The 17,970-nt window shown below is 36.1% G+C and overlaps 1 long non-coding RNA gene across 1 annotated transcript; it reads left to right on the forward strand.

Moving 5' to 3' along the window:
• Positions 1–6,213: 6,213 nt before the first annotated feature.
• LOC129560102 (uncharacterized) lies at positions 6,214–11,970 on the forward strand. Its single transcript, XR_008686698.2, has 3 exons — positions 6,214–6,528; positions 10,275–10,330; positions 10,482–11,970. It is a non-coding gene; the product is annotated as an uncharacterized LOC129560102 (long non-coding RNA).
• Positions 11,971–17,970: the final 6,000 nt, after the last annotated feature.

Genomic DNA, 17,970 nt, shown 5'->3' on the forward strand with positions numbered 1-17,970 from the left:
CATTTTATTTATCCAAATTCAACTACATGTATTAGTACAAAAAAATCTATAATCACCTATAACAGTATGAACTTTATGTATTAGCTAATTACTTTAGCTTTATTTGGTGCTGACCAGAAGACTAGAACCAATTAAATTCTGTATTGGAGAGAGAGAGTGCATAGTGTACTCACATAGTGTAGTTTATGGTGGTTTAATGGGCTGTTAAACAATTTTTACAACATGCAGTATTCTCCTTTGTACTTATTTTAAAACATAACCTATATTAGACACGATTTTACTGTGGTATTAATATAAGCATTTTTCTATGAATTATATTAATTTTGCATAATAAACTAATTCATTAGGTTTGTATCAACACTTAACATTCTGCAAAAAGCTTTAACTAGTATACAACCGGATTTTTTTTATGGTGATATGCTTATAAGTCTTATTTATTTCCTAGATTGTTCATGTTTATATAGTTTAAAATATACTCATATTTTATTCATGTTCATACACATTGTTATAAGTGATAGTTACTGCTACCCCAGCTCCAGAAACTGCAAGGAACCTGAAATATGCATTCTACGTTTATAATGAAAACAACAACACAATATCAACTTAAAAGTGACTTGCCCTGGATTACTTATAAAGCAGAAAAACTTGCCATAGAAATGCTTTGAAAGCCTTGGAAGAAATGTGCCATCAAAATGCAAATATGTTTTCACTTAAAAAGAAGAAAAATTCTCTCTGGAAACTGGTTTACATAGGATTTGGAGTTAACATTCCAGTTTTTCAACTGATTGAAACCATTGGCTATTTTATTTACCAATGTTCTTTGGACTTAGTACCATCTGCTGTTCATTGTTAGAGCATGCAAAATTCCTGGGATTATATATCCTCCAGCAGATTTCTTTGTTATGGTCCATTTTTGTAGGCTGTTGGTTCAACTTTTATTGGTAGCTCCAGTATTTTTTGCTAAAATCTATGTTTTGGTGTAGTTCTTCTATGACCTGAATTACAAGTTCCTAATTTCCAGAAAAAATAACAAAGCATAGGTAAATTGTAAAAGCTTAAATTATTCTGACCTTGTTAACCACATTTAACTTTTTTGCTTTTGATAACTACATTCATTTATCTTCCTCTCATTTTTACTTCTTCCTTGAACTAAAATCATTTCACTTACGTTGTTACCTAAGGTAATGTTAGGCTGTACTTTACTCCATCAGTTACTTAGTGTTAATTGCTCAGTCGTTTCCGACTCTTTTCAGCCCGTGTACTGTGGCCTACCAGGCTCTCTATCCATGGAATTCTCCACGCAAGAATATTGGAGTGGGTTGCCCTTCCCTTTTCCAGGGGATCTTACTGACCCAGGGATCGAACCTGGGTATCCTTCATTACACTACATATAGTCCTTCCTGATCTGTTGCTTATTGTCATGGGTTGATGGTGTCTCTCCTGTTACTGCTCAAAAAAGACTCATTGGAGTCTTAACTCCCAGTATCTTAGAATGTGACCTTATTTGGAGGTAGGTTCTTCACAGAGGTAATCAAATCTCCAGAGGCTAGGAGAACGTCCTGGAACAGATTTTTCTTTAGTGCCTGGAGAGGGAGCATGGGCCTGCTGACATGTTGATGCCCTATTTCTAGCCTCCAAAACATTGAGAATAAATTTATGTCACTCATCTGGTCCCATCACTTCATGGGAAATAGATGGGGAAACAGTGAAAACAGTGTCAGACTTTATTTTTTTGGGCTCCAAAATCACTGCAGATGCTGATTGCAGCCATGAAATTGAAAGACGCTTACTCCTTGGAAGGAAGGTTATGACCAACCTGGATAGTGTATTGAAAGGCAGAGACATTACTTTGCCAAAAAAGGTCCATCTAGTCAAGGCTATGGTTTTTCCAGTGGTCATGTATGGATGTGAGAGTTGGACTGTGAAGAAAGCTGATCGCCAAAGAACTGATGCTTTTGAACTGTGGTGTTGGAGAAGACTCTTGAGAGTCCCTTGGACTGTAAGGAGATCCAACCAGTCCATTCTAAAGGAGATCAATCCTGGGTGTTCATTGGAAGGACTGATGCTAAAGCTGAAACTCCAGTACTTTGGCCACCTCATGCAACAAGTTGACTCACTGGAAAAGACTCTGATGCTGAGAGGGATTGGGGGCGGGGGGAGAAGGGGACGACCGAGAATGAGGTGGGTGGATGGCATCACCGACTCGATGGACATGAGTTTGAGTGAACTCCGGGAGTTGGTGATGGACAGGGAGGCCTGGCGTGCTGTGATTCATGGGGTCACAAAGAGTCGGACACGACTGAGCGACTGAACTGAACTGAACTGAAGTAATACTTTGCTATGGCAGACCTAACAAACTAATCTTTTTGCCCATTGTATTTCTTCATGTCCTCTCCTGTGTGCCCAAATTTTCCTGATTATTTGCTTTTTTATTATTTATCATGGGCTGTCCTTCTCACACATCAGTATATTCAAAATTTATTGTTGTTTAGTCACTAAGTTGTGTCTGACTCTTTTGCAAACCCATGGACTGTAGCCCACCAGGCTTCTCTGTCCATGGGATTCTCCAGGCGAATATACTGGTTGCCATTTCATTCCCCAGGGGATCTTCCTGACCCAGGGATTGAACCCTCATCTCCTGCTTGACAGGCAGGTTCTTTACCACTAAGCCACCTGGGAACCCATATTCAAAATTTACCTTTTATTTAAGGTCCTATATTTCAAATGCCAGATTGTTTATGAAAATTTCATAAACAATAAACTTCTCATAAAACTAGGTATGTTTTCTTCTTGATGTCCCTTTCTGAGATCCTTTGCTTAATCCCAAATGGCTAGCTAGAGATTGTTTTCATCACCATAGTAGATATCTTGGGCCCATGTATTCTGGAAAGGTTTGTTAAATGGATATTGGAAGAAGACATGAGATATGCACGTGGAAACTGATACATACAGGTAGTAAGAAGTCCACATTTATGGTGCAATGAGTGGGAAAGTTCTCCCTATTTAAACCAAGCCCAGTGTTTAGAAATTTCCCGAGAACCCTGAGGACAGTTTCTTCTTTATTCTACTTATCGTGGCTCTTCCCAGGTAGCAAAACCACTGCAAAACTATTCTTTTATGTTTTATCCTAGTTCACTTTCTTTTAATACTTGGCCTTTAATATGAGATTTATTTGGGGGTGCAGTAACAACTTAGCGATTAAACCACCACCATGATCTAATTTATTTTCTCCAAGTCAGTTTTTCCATCTCCATTCAAACAGAATGATCGATATCTGTTTGATTGTGCAGTGAGTCTTCTGTTGATTGATTTTGGGGTTTTGTATTATTGTAACTCCTGATGGCTCAGTAGTAAAGAATATGCCTACAATGCAGGAGACACAGAAGACATGGGTTCCATCCCTGGGTCGGGAAGAACCCCTGGAGAAGGAAATGGCAACCTGCTCCACCAGTATTCGTGCTGGGATATTTCCATGGACAGAGAAGCCTGGTGGGCTACAGTTGGTCACAAAAGAGTCAGACACAACTGAGCATGCACACAAGAATGCAAAATCTCCATAATAATTTTGAATATTGTGCAAGACACATCCCTTTAATACCTTTGTATGTAAAATACATATTAACTAGATGTTTATTGCTCCAGATATATTTTAATATATCTCAATTTGACTGTAACCTAAAAATTTATTACAGAAAACTATCTCTACAGTATTTACTATCATTATTTAATGTGAATTTTTATTCTTTAGCAAAATTTTATAATTTTATATATACCTAATATGTTTTCTTGATGAAAGTGAAAGAGGAGAGTGAAAAGTTTGGCTTGAAGCTCAACATTCAGAAAACAAAGATCATGGCATCTGGTCCCATCACTTCATGGCAAATAGATGGGGAAACAGTGAAAACAGTGTCAGACTTTATTTTTGGGGGCTCGAAAATCACTGCAGATGCTGACTGCAGCCAGGAAATTAAAAGACGCTTACTCCTTGGAAGGAAAGACCAACCTAGATAGCATATTAAAAAGCAGAGACATTACTTTGCCAACCAAGGTCCGTCTAGTCAAGGCTATGGTTTTTCCCGTGGTCATGTATGGATGTGAGAGTTGGACTGTGAAGAAAGCTGATTGCCGAAGAATTCATGCTTTTGAACTGTGGTGCTGGAGAAGACTCTTGAGAGTCCCTTGGACTGCAAGGAGATCCAACCAGTCCATTCTAAAGGAGATCAATCCTGGGTGTTCATTGGAAGGACTGATGCTAAAGCTGAAACTCTTAATACTTTGGCCACCTCATGCGACAAGTTGACTCACTGGAAAATAGTCTGATACTAGGAAGGATTGGGGGTGGGAAGAGAAGGGGACGACAGAGAATGAGATGGCTGGATGGCATCACCGACTCGATGGACATGAGTGTGAGTGAACTCCGGGAGTTGGTGATGAACAGGGATGCCTGGTGTGCTGTGATTCATGGGGTCGCTAAGAGTCGGACACGACTGAGTGACTGAATTGAACTGAACTGAACTGAATATGTTTTTTATTGAGATCATTTATAGTTACCTTTATCTTATCATTTTGCTCCCATTTAATTAGAGTAATGCATATTTACTTGGGAATATTTCATTTTTATTCAGGTTCTTTACTCAAATAATCTTTCAGTTCTAGTGAGCTTTAAGTCAATTTCCTTGAGTTTTATAAGTAGAGAATTGTTTAACTAAAAATGGTTTTTATGGATCTTTCCTGGTGGTTCAGTGGTTATTACTTCACCTTCCAATGCTGAGGGTACCAGTCTGATCCCTGATGAGGAGGGGTAAGGGGCTTCCTGGTTGGCTCAAGTAGTAAAGAATCTTCCTGCTGACGCAGGAGACACAAGTTCAATCCCTGGGTCAGGAAGATCCCCTGGCAGAGGAAATGGCAACCCCCTCTAGCATTCTTGCCTGGAAAATTCCTGTGGAGAGAGAAACCTGGTGGGCTGCACATAGGGAGCAAAGATCCAAGTCTTATGGCTGAAACACCAAAACATAATAGAAGCAATATCAATATTGTAACAAATTCAATAAAGAATTTAAGCACACCTGCAAAAAAAAAAAAGACTTTAAAAGTGGCTTTTCTTATTTTTATATTTTCTTACATCTTTTTTTTTTTTGTATATGTGCTACCAAAGTGGGCACTACATATCAATTTTTAAATTTTTATTGTGGTAACATTGGCTTATAACATGTATGTTTCATGTGTAGAACATTATATTTCTACTTCTGTATACACTAAAGTGTGCTACCTGATAAAAGTTTAGTTTTCATTCATTAACATGCAATTGACTCTTTTATCCATTTCACTCTCTTCCCGCATTCTTTGCACTGTGATAACCACTACTTTATTCTCTGTACCTAAGTATTTGTTTCAGTCTTGTTTTATTTTTATGTACCAAATATGAGTGAAATTATATGATATTTGTCTGCCTTAATCTAACTTATTTCACTTAGCATAATATGATCAAGGTCCACACATGTCACAAATGGCAAAAATTACTTTTCATGGCTGAGTCGTATTGCTGTGTGTCTGTGTGTACAATATCTTATCCATTCATTGGATTGCTTTCATATCTTGGCTGTTGTAAATAGTGCTGCAGTTCACATAAAGGTGTATGTATCTATTTGAATTAGGTTTTTGGTATTCTTCAGATAAGTACCCCAAAGTGGAACAGCTGAATCATATAATAGTTCCATTCTTAATTTTTTGAGGAATCTCCATACTGTTCTAATCAATTACAATAAGAAGCAAATCAGTACAGCTATGTTTTCTGACTTGTTTCTTATTGTAATTGATTAGAACTTACAGAAAAAAGAAACAAAGATCAGAATAGGAAGCCTTACTAATTCCTTTTTGAATGGAAATTTCTATTAACTATTGCAATTAAGCACCAGTAAGTGTGAAAATTTTATCGATTGTCTTTTTCACCATCTCATGAAATGATTATGAAGTAGTTTTCTTTTTATCAATAAGTTCTTTTGGCTTTTCACATTTGGGTCAATTTTAGTAACTAATATTAGCAAATCAGTTTTTGTATCCTTTACTATAATTTCTAATTTTAATCATAGAAATTATTGTAATCAAATAATTCTATTTTATAGAATTATTGTAATCAAATAATTTAATCCTTAATTAAATAGAAATTTGTTTCTAGATATGTTTCTACATATCTAAAACTATATAAATATATATTGCTACTTCAGTTACTTAATAGATTTATGTTTTTTTTATTTTATGTTATGTTTTTGAAGTGTGAAAGTTGCTCAGTCACATTTGACTCTTTGCCACTCCATGGTCTATACAGTCCATGGACTTCTCCAGGTCAGAATACTGGAGTGGGTAGCTTATCACTTCTCCAGGGAATGTTCCTAACCCAGGTCTCCCACATTGCAGGCAGATGCGTTACCAGCGGAGCTATGAGGAAAGCCCAAGAATACTGGAGTGGGTAGTCTATCCACAGTGGATCTTCCTGACGCAGGAATTGAACTGTGGTCTCCTGCATTGCAGGTAGATTCTTTACCAGCTGAGCTGCTAGGGAGGCCCTTTATGTTTTTATCCTTATATATTGCTATTTATGTTACTTAATAATATATGTTTTTATTTTTTAATGTTTTTATCCTTATACTTTTTTCTTCCTAAATTCTTTGCATTTTATTATTAAAAACCTTTTTTCATTGAGATATAATTGACATATAACAATGTTTTAATTTCAGATGTACAAAAAAAGATTTGATATTTGTATATATTGCAAAATGATAGCACGGTAAGTCTAGATAACATGCATCATCACCTGTTCTCTTAGCAACTTTCATATATACATTAACTATAGTCATACTGTACATTACATACTCATGACATGTATTCTATAACTGGAAGTGTGTACCCTTTGACCACCTTTATCATTTTGTCCATCCTCCCAATCTCTGGCACCACTGTTTCCTCTGTATCTATGAGCTCCAGTTTTATTTGCTTGTTTTAGATTCCACATAGAAGTGAGATCATATGGTATTTGTATTTTTTTTTCTCTTATTTCACTTAACATAAGTCCCTCAAAGTCCATCCATTTTGTCACAAATGGCAAAATTTCCTTCTTTTTATGGCTGAATAATATTCCTTTGCTTATACATACATATAAAATGTCTTTATCCATCCATCTGTCTGTGGCCACTTAGGGTAATTCATGTCTTGGCTATTGTAAATAATGCTACAGTGAACATGGAGGAATAGATATTTTTTCTAGGAAGTAATTCTGTCCCCTTCAGATAAATACCCAGAAGTGGAATAGCTGTAACATACGGTAGTTCTATTTTGAATTAAAAAAAAAAATTCTGTACTGTTTTCTAGAGTAACAACACTAATTTACATTCCCCAAAACAGGACACAAGCATTCCCTTTTCTCTACATCCTTGGCAACACTTGTTATTTCTTATCTTTTCAATAATATCCATTCTAACAGGTATAAGATGCGGTCTCATTGTAGTTTTGATTTGCATTTCTCTGATGATTAGCAATGTTGAATACCTTTTCATGTATCTGTTGACCATAAGTACACTTTCTTTGGAAAAATGTTTTAATCATATCCTCTCCCCATTTTTACATCAATATTTTCTGTGGTTTTTTTTGTTCTACTATTGAATGAGTTTTTTAAAACACATTTTGGATATTAACCCACTATCAAATATATGATTTGCAAATATTTTTATCCCTTTCAATATGTTTCCTTTTTACTTTGTGGGTAATTTCTTTTGTTGTGCAGAGCTTTTTAATTTGATATAGTCCCACATGTTGTTCATTTTTCTTGCCTTTTCTTTTGGTGTCAAATAGAAAAAGTTGTTGCTAAAGCCAGTCAGAGAGTTTATCACCTTAGTTTTCTTCTAGTTTTACGATTTCAGGTCATTGTTCAAGTCTTTAATTCATTTTTAGCTAGTTTTTGTTTGTGGTATAAGATAATGGTCTAGTTTCATTCTTTTGCATGTGACTGGTTCTCAGCACCATTTATTGAGACTGTCCATTTAACGTTTTATATTCAAAGCTATGTTGTAATAAATTAATTGACTAATTTCTGGATTTATTTCCTGGGCTCTCTATTCTGTTCTATTGATCACTGTCTCTATTTTAATGACAATACCATACTATTTTGATTACTATAGCTTTGTAATATAGTTTGAAATCAGGAAGTGTGATGACCCTAGCTTTATTCTTCTTTCTCAAGATTGTTTTTGCTAATCAGGGTGTTTTGTGGTTCCATACAACTTTTAGGTTGTTTTGTTCTACTTTTTTGAAAAGTGTCATTGAAGTTTTGATGAGAATTACATAAAATTATATGTTAGTTTGGGCAGTATAAATGTTTTAACAATATTAATTCTTCTAATCTATGAACATGAAATATCTTTTCATTTTTTTTCTTCAGTTTCTTTCATCAAGGTCTTAAAGTTTTCTGTATATATGTCTTTCACCATCTTGGTTACATTTCTTCCTTGTTTGTTTTGATGCAATTGTAAATAGGGTTGTTTTCTTAATTTCTCTTTTTAAAAGCTTGTTATTATTGTGAAGAAGTGCAACAGAGTTTTGTATACTGATGTTGTTTGCAGCAAATTTACTGAATTTTTTTATTATAAATTTTTGGTAGGGTTTCAGATTTTTTAATACATTATATCATTGGCAAATAGTGACAATTTTACTTCTTCCTTTTTAATTTGGATATCTTTTATTTTGCATATTTGTTTAGCCTAATTGCTCTGTCTAGGACTTCCAATAGTATGTTGAATAGGTGGCAAGAGTAGGCATCCTTGTCTTGTTCCTAGAGATAAAACTTTGAGCTTTTCACCGTTGTGTATGATGTTAGCTGTGGGTTTATTATATATGGCTTTAATATGTTGAAATGCATTATCTCTGTACCCACCTTGTTGAGAGCTGTTATTATAAATTGATGTTGAATTTTGTCAGATGCTTTTTATGCATCTGTTGGACAATCATTTGATTCTTTCTTCAGTTTGTTAACGTGGTGTATCATATTAACTGATTTGCTGATTTGAACCATCCTTGAATCCCTTGAATAAATCCCATTTGATCATGGTGTAGGATGCTTTTAACATATTATTGAATTCAGTTTGTTAATATTTTTTTGAGGAGTTTTGCATCTATCTTCATCAGGGATATTTGTCTATAATTTTCTTGTGGCATCCTTAACTGGTTTTGGTATCAGAGTAATGTTGGTTTTGTAAAGTGAATTCAAGAGTGTTCCCTCCTCTTCTGTTGAGAAAGGCTGGTAATAATTCTTCTTTAAATGTTTGGTAGAATTCACCAGTAAAGTCATCCACTTCTGGACTTTTGTTTGTTGGGTGCTTTTATGATTCGATTTCCTTAGCAGTAATAAATCTGTTCAGATACTAAATTTGTACATGCTTCAGTCATAGTGAATTGTGTGTTTCTAGGAATTTTCCAATTTCTTCTAGTTCATCCAATTTGTTGGTATATAATTGTTCTCAGTAGTCTCTTATGATCCTTGGTTTCTTTGTATCGCTTGCAATGTCTTCTCTTTGAATTCTTATTTTGTTTGAGTCCTTTCTCTCTCTTTTTCCCCCTTGAGATTAGCGGAAGTTTTGTCAGTGTTATTTATCTTGTCAAAAAATCAGCTCTTTATAGCATTGATTCTTTTTTTATTTTAGTCTCTATTTCATATATTTCCTTCCTGATCTTTGTTATTTCTTTTCTTCTACAAGCATATCTCAGGAGATATTGTGAATTTGGTTTCACACCACTGTGATAAAGAGAATATCACAATAAAGTGAGTCACATGAATTTTGGGGTTTCCCAGGGCATACGGAAGTATGTTTGCACTATATCTTAGTCTATTAAGTGTTCAATAGCATTATGTTTAACAAAAACAAAGTATATATCTTAAACAAAAATACTCTATTGTTAAAAATGTTTAACGTCATCTGTGCCTTCAGCAGGCTATAATCTTTTACTGGTGGGGGTTTAAAATATTGCGAGAATTACTAAAACGTGACAGAGAGACACAAAGTGAACAAATAGTTTTAGGAAAATGGCACCAGATATACCTGCTTAGTGCAAGATTGCAAAAAATCTTTAAATAATAAAAAACACAATACCCATGAAGTTCAATAAAGTGAAGCTAAATAAAATAGGCTGTGCCTATACTACCTTTGGGCTTTAATTTTTGTTTTTCTAGTTCCTTGAAGTATACATTTAAGTCGTTTATTTGAGATTTTTCTTGTTCCTTGATCTAGGCATTATCCCAGGAATTTTCATCTTGGAATGGCTTTGACGCATCTCATAAGTTCTGGTATGTTGCATTTATATTTTCATTTGTTCCAAGGTTTTTTTAATTTCTCTTTTGATTTCTTTAACCTTTTATTTAGTAGCATGTTTAATCTTGATGTATTTATAAATATTCTGCTTTTTTTCTTGTGATTGAATTTTTGTTTCATACGAAGACTCTTGAGAGTCCCTTGGACTGCAAGGAGATCTAACCACTCCATTCTAAAGGAGATCAATCCTGGGTGTTCATTGGAAGGACTGATGCTAAAGCTGAAACTCCAATACTTTGGCCACCTCATGCGACGAGCTGACTCACTGGAAAAGAGTCTGATGCTGGGAAGGGTTGGGGGCAGGAGGAGATGGGGACGACAGAGAATGAGATGGCTGGATGGCATCGCCGACTTGATGGACATGAGTTTGAGTGAACTGCGGGATTTGGTGATGGACAAGAAGGCCTGGCGTGCTGTGATTCATGGGGTCACAAAGAGTCGGACACGAATGAGCAACTGAACTGAACTGATGTTGGGTGGGCTTCCCAGGTAGCACTTGTGGTAAAGAAGCTATCTGCCAAAGCAGAAAACATAAGAGATGCATGTTCAGTCCTGGGGTCAGAAATATACCCTGGAGGAGCACATGACAACCACTCCAATATTCTTGCCTGGAGAAGCCCACGGACAGAGGAGCCTGGCAGGCTATAGGCCATAAGGCCATGAAGAGTCAGCATAATTTATAAATGTTATATCCCCTTCTTGAACTGAGCCCTTTAACATCATGTAATGACCTTCTTTGTATCTTATTAAAGTCTTTATCTTAAAGTCTTTTCTGTCTAATACAGGTATGCTGCCCCAGATATCTCTTGGTTTCCATTTGCATGGAATACCTCATCCCATACCTTTATTTTTAGTCTGTGTTGTGTCCCTATAGGGATATATCTAAGATCTTCTGTAGGCATCATATGGATGGTTCCTGATTTTTATCCATTTAGCTACTCTATGTCCTTTGATTTGAAATTTTAGTTGATTTACAGTTAGCAATTATTGATATGTATGTACTTATTGCCATTTGTTAATTGATTTCTGACTGTTTTGTAGTTTCTCTTTCTTCTCCAGCTCTATTCCTTTTGATGCTGCTGCTTTATAGTGGTGTGCTGAGCATGCTTTTTTTGAGTATATACTATAGAACTTTGCCTTATGGTTATCATGAGGCTCACATAAAACAATTTATAACAGCCTATTTTAAGTTAATAGCAACTTAAGTTGGAATGCATCCCAAAGCTCTATATATTTACCCCCACACACATTTTGTTTTTAATGTCTTAATTTATGTATTTTTATATTGTGTATCATTAGCTAATCACTATAGTTATAGTTGTATATACTACTTTTGTCTGTTAACCTTCATACTAGCAATATAAGTGATTAATGTACTACTTTACAACATGAGATTATTCTAAATTATTCTGAATTTTACTATATATTTACTATTATCAGTGAGATTTATACTTTTATGTATTTTGCTTTAGTAAGCACGTTTCATTTCTGCTTAAAAAATTCCCCTTAGCATTTCTTGTAAGGCGGGTCTAGTGCTTTAGCTTTTGCTTGTCTGGAAAACTCTCTCCTTCAATACTTCATGACAGATTTATTCTTTTTATAGGCAGTTATGTGTAGGTCTTTTGTTTTATTTCTTTTTAGTAGTTAATGAAATTTGGGATACAAACTTACTTTTACTATAACTTGGTCAATCTATGCCATTTGATATGTGGTATTTTTATTATTTTATAAATTGTTTTCGGCTGTTTCAGATTTTCTCTTTGTTTTTCTGGTCAGAAAATTAATTTTTAGTTCCCATGGTTGGGATATGCTTAATTTTATTGTGTTTTACTGTTTACCTTTTTTACATTGTGGAGAATTATAGATTTTAAGGTTTTATTTAAGGTTGAAGAGATGATTGATTTTAGCAAATGTCCCTTGACAAAATATGAAAGTCTTTCTTTCCTTTGTAGGGTTAGTTTTATCTTTTTATTTAATTTTATTTATCTGAGCAAAAACCTTATACTTTTTTCTCTTCTTGTTTGTGTACTTGCTCTGTTAAAGGCTGGAAATTGTCTGTTAAGATCGCTCACTATAATATTTTCAGTAATTTGTGCTTTTTATTTGTTTGTGTATGTCTATCTGAACCTCAGAGGCAAAGTATTAAGTGAATCACACAGCTCAATACACAATGCAGGATCACTAGTGGTTCTGTAAGGCCTTATGCTCTTTTTTTGATTTATACATTTATTCCTTTTAATCCTCATCTTCTATTCCACCTATCCCCCTCTTTCATCCCAAACTCAATTCTATCTGATTTTGCAGATGTCCTTTGGTTTATACGTATGCTTGTGAAACATGAATTGTTTTATATACATTGTTATTTTTAAATTTTTATAGATGGTAATGTAAATTGCATCACCTGTTTCTCACTTTTTCATAAAATATTGTGCTTATATGACAGTTTAGCTGTATATGCTGCTTTTAAAGTAGGCTTGGTTCTCAACAGTGGTATGTATGTAGTCAAGGCTATGGTTTTTCCCATGGTCATGTATGGATGTGAGAGTTGGACTGTGAAGAAAGCTGATCGCTGAAGAATTGATGCTTTTGAACTGTGGTGTTGGAGAAGACTCTTGAGAGTCCCTTGTACCGCAAGGAGATCCAACCAGTCCATTCTAAGGGAGATCAATCCTGGGTGTTCATTGGAGGGACTGATGCTAAAGCTGAAACTGCAATACTTTGGCCATCTCATGCGATGAGTTGACTCACTGGAAAAGACTCTGATGCTGGGAAAAGTTGGGGGTGGGAGGAGAAGGGGACAACCGAGAATGAGATGGCTGGATGGCATCACCGACTCTGTGGACATGAGTTTGAGTGAACTCCGGGAGTTGGTGATGGATAGGGAGGCCTGGCGTGCTGTGATTCATGGGGTCGCGGAGAGTCGGACACGACCGAGCGACTGAACTGAACTGAACTGAACCATGTTTATTTCACTTATTCTCTCAACAATGGGCACCCAGGTCACATTCAACTCCCTGAACCAAGTTGGCATAAATTTCCTAATATATTTCCCCTTATGGACGTCTTTAGGTTGTAGAGGCAAGAGAAGGGTGCCCAGATGGAAGGATATCAATATACTTAATTTAACAGATTTCCCAGAAGAGTTACACAGTCTGCACTTGCATCAGCAAAGTATGAAGATCCTCATTTCTCTAATCCCAGCCATTTGGCCTTAGCCAGCTTTATAATTTTTGACAGTCTGAAGTGTATAAAAATGATATCTCATTTTAATTTGTTTCTGATTATTATGTGCTCTGAGCATATATTTAAAAGTTGAGACCTTTTAAATTTCACTTTCTGTATTTTGTTTGCTTTTACCTTTTGCCTATTTGGTATTGCTATTCTTCTTTTGCCTCTCTAATTTGTAAAGCTTCTTTTATAGTCTAGACTGCTGCTGCCGCCAAGTCACTTCAATCGTGTCCGACTCCGTGAGACCCCTTAGACGGCAGCCCACCAGGCTCCTCAGTCCCTGGGATTCTCCAGGCAAGAACACTGGATTGGGTTGCCATTTCCTTCTCCAATGCGGGAAAGTGAAAAGTGAAAGTGAAGTAGCTCAGTCATGTCTGATTCTTCACGACCCCACGGACTGCAGCCCACCAGGCTCCTCCATCCATGGGATTGTCCATGCAAGAGTCCTGGAGTGGGGTGCCATTGCCTTCTCCGATAGTCTAGACTAAGGGTCAGCAAATTTTGGTCTCTGGCCCAAATATGACTTGCTGCCTATTTTCATACAGCCAACGTGCTAAGAATGAAGTTTACATTTTTAAATGACAGTGCAAAAATGAAGGGAATAATAATATTTTGTGACACATGAAAATTACATAAAATCAAAAATTTTAGTGTCGGTAAATAAAGTTGTATTGAGCATAGCCACGCTCATTCATTTATGTATTGTATATTGCTCACTTTATGCTACAATGACAGTGTTTAGAGTTTAGTTCCAACAGAGATTATATGACTCACAAAGCCTAAAATATTTACTAGCTTATCCCTTTACGGAAAAAGTTTTCTGACCTCTCATCTGAGGGAGTCTCTGATTGACTTCAGACATTTTCAATTTTGCCATCATGTTCTCTAGTCAAGAGCCATTATTTTGCTATAATCAACTTAATCAGTTAAAAGTTTTTTCTGATATTCCATGCTTTTAAGATTACATTTAAAAAGTTCATTTCTACTCCATTATCACAAAGATATTTTCTCACATTAACCATAATTAATTTTGTGATTTAACTTTTACATGTAGATATTTTATAAACCATGAGTCCATCTTTGCAAATTGTATTAACAAATGAGCTATTTTTCTCTGTATAGGGAACCAACTTTCCCCAAACCATCTAAAAAATTACCTGTTCCTTCTTTTTCATACGTTAATGTATGGTGCCATCTTTATCATGTATTATGTTCCTGTGGGTTCATGGGTCTGTCTCCAAGCTTTCTCTTTTGATCCAGCTGTCCCTTTGTTTATTTATTGGTTATTATAATAATTGGAAAGGTAAGTGTTAACCTTTGTTTTTTTTAATGTAGGTCAACTTAGTTATTTCCTCACTTCTATTTGTTCATGTAAATTTTAGAATATGTTTGACTTTTAAATATTCCAAGTGGATTTTTTAATGCAGTTTATAGATTAAATTGGGGATATCTTTATAATGTTAAGTGGACTTGTCCACAGCACAGAATATACTCCATTTATCCAGGTAATTATTACATACTTTAGTGAAGCTTAACATTTAAAAACATGAAATGTTGTGTGATCTTGATAAAGGTAATTCCCTGTTACCTTAAATTGTTGTTGCTATTGGAAAGATACATTTTCTTATATTTTTTTAGTTCGTTTTTTCTGTTATAGAAAATACCATTGGTTTTTGTATATTGATTTTGTCTCTGGCAACACTGTTGTACTCTCTTATTTTTATTGTTTTTTAATTTAGTTGGTTTGTCTAGGGAGATGATGATGTTACCTGCAAACAACAACATTTTTATATCTTTCCTTCCACCTTGGTTCCTCCTCATTATCATTGTTTTTGCTGCTTCTATTATTATAACACTTTATAGTTTTGGCCAGGAGTCCTGATCCTATATTAAATGACACTGTTGTTGGTGGACATCCACGTTGTTTAAAATAGAGTAACTCTTAACTTTCTTGTGGCTCAATTGGTAAAGAATCCGCCTGCAATGTAGGAGACCTGGGTTCGATACCTAAGTTGGGAAAATATCCCGGAGAAGGGAAAGGCTACCCATTCCAGTATTCTGGCCTGGAGAATTCCATCAGCTATATGGTCCATGGGGTTGCAAAGAGTTGGACACGACTGAGCAACTTTCATTCACTTCCAGTAAGTGTATTGTTTATCATAGTTGGGTTTTGTGTGTGTGTATGGGGAGGGGGGCGGTGAATATAAACTTTAGCAAGTGAAGGTGATTTCCTTCCATCCTAGTTTGTGATTTTGTTCTAATTTGGAAGCTTTTCAGAAATTTGTTGTCTTTATTGAGGCAATCAGATTATTTCACTCCTTTTTATGTGGCAAAATATATTGTCATTTTTTATGAGATATATTCACATATCATAAATTTACTTTTAAAGTATATAGTTGGGTGATTTTTAGTATGTCTATATATCTCTGAATGGTTTGCCTTGGAAACGAACAGAGATCATTCTGTTGTTTTTGAGATTGCATCCAAGTACTGCATTTCGGACTCTTTTGTTGACCATGATGGCTACTCCATTTCTTCTAAGGGATTCCTGCCCACAGTAGTAGATACAATGGTCATCTGATTAAATTCACCCATCCCAGTCCATTTTAGTTCACTGATTCCTAGAATGTCGATGTTCACTCTTGCCATCTCCTGTTTGACCACTTCCAATTTGCCTTGATTCATGGACCTAACATTCCAGGTTCCTATGCAATATTGCTCTTTACAGCATCGGACCTTGCTTCTATCACCAGTCACATCCATAACTGGGTATTTGTTTTGCTTTGGCTCCCTCCCTTCATTCTTTCTGGAGTTATTTCTCCACTGATCTCCAGTAGCATACTGGGCACCTACCAACCTGGAGAATTCCTCATTCAGTATCTTATCATTTTGCCTTTTCATACTGTTCATGGGGTTCTCAAGGCAAGTATACTGAAGTGGTTTGCCATTCCCTTCTCCAGTGGACCACATTCTGTCACACCTCTCCACCATGACTTGTCCGTCTTGGGTGGCCCCACACGGCATGGCTTAGTTTCATTGAGTTAGACAGGGCTGTGGTCCATATGATCAGATCAACTAATTTTCTGTGATTATGATTTCAGTGTGTATGCCCTCTGATGCCCCCTCGCAAAACCTACCGTCTTATTTGGGTTTCTCTTACCTTGGTCGTGGAAAATCTCTTCACAGCTGCTCCAGCAAAGTGCAGCCGTTACAGTAATCCAAGTCTATGCCCTAGCCAGTAATGCTGAAGAAGCCGAAGTTGAACGGTTCTATGAAGACCTACAAGACCTTTTAGAACTAACACCCAAAAATGATGTCCTTTTCATTATAGGAGACTGGAATGCAAAAGTAGGAAGTCAAGAAACACCTGGAGTAACAGGCAAATTTGGCCTTGGAGCACGGAATGAAGCAGGGCAAAGGCTAATAGAGTTTTGCCAAGAGAACTCACTGGTCATAGACAACACCCTCTTCCAACAACACAAGAGAAGACTCTACACATGGACATCACCAGATGGTCAACACCGAAATCAGATTGATTATATTCTTTGCAGTCGAAGATGGAGAAGCTCTACACAGTCAGCAAAAACAGACCAGGAGCTGACTGTGGCTCAGATCATGAACTCCTTATTGCCAAATTCAGACTGAAATTGAAGAAAGTAGGGAAAACCACTAGACCATTCAGATATGACCTAAATCGAATCCCTTATGATTATACAGTGGAAGTAAGAAATAGATTTAAGGGACTAGATCTGATAGATAGAGTGCCTGATGAACTCTGGACGGAGGTTCATGACATTGTACAGGATACAGGGACCAAGACCATCCCCATGGAAAAGAAATGCAAAAAAAGCAAAATGGCTGTCTGAGGAGGCCTTACAGATAGCTGTGAAAAGAAGCGAAGCGAAAAGCAAAGGAGAAAAGGAAAGAGAGAAGCATCTGAATGCAGAGTTCCAAAGAATAGCAAGGAGAGATAAGAAAGCCTTCCTCAGCGATCAATGCAAAGAAATAGAGGAAAAAAACACAATAGGAAAAACAAGAGATCTTTTCAAGAAAATTAAAGATATCAAGAGAACATTTCATGCAAGGATGGGCTCGATAAAGGACAGAAATGGTATGGACCTAACAGAAGCAGAAGATATTAAGAAGAGGTGGCAAGAATACACAGAAGAAGTGTACAAAAAAGATCTTCATGACGAAGATAATCACGATGGCGTGATCACTCACCTGGAGCCAGACATCTTGGAATGTGAAGTCAAGTGGGCCTTAGAGAGCATCACTACGAACAAGGCTAGTGGAGGTGATGGAATTCCAATTGAGCTGTTTCAAATCCTGAAAGATGATGCTGTGAAAGTGCTGCACTCAATATGCCAGCAAATTTGGAAAACTC

Source organism: Moschus berezovskii, chromosome 16 (genome assembly GCF_049115385.1).
Source record: "Moschus berezovskii isolate FMDL1 chromosome 16, NW_MosBer_1.0, whole genome shotgun sequence".
Lineage (NCBI taxonomy): Eukaryota > Metazoa > Chordata > Mammalia > Artiodactyla > Moschidae > Moschus > Moschus berezovskii.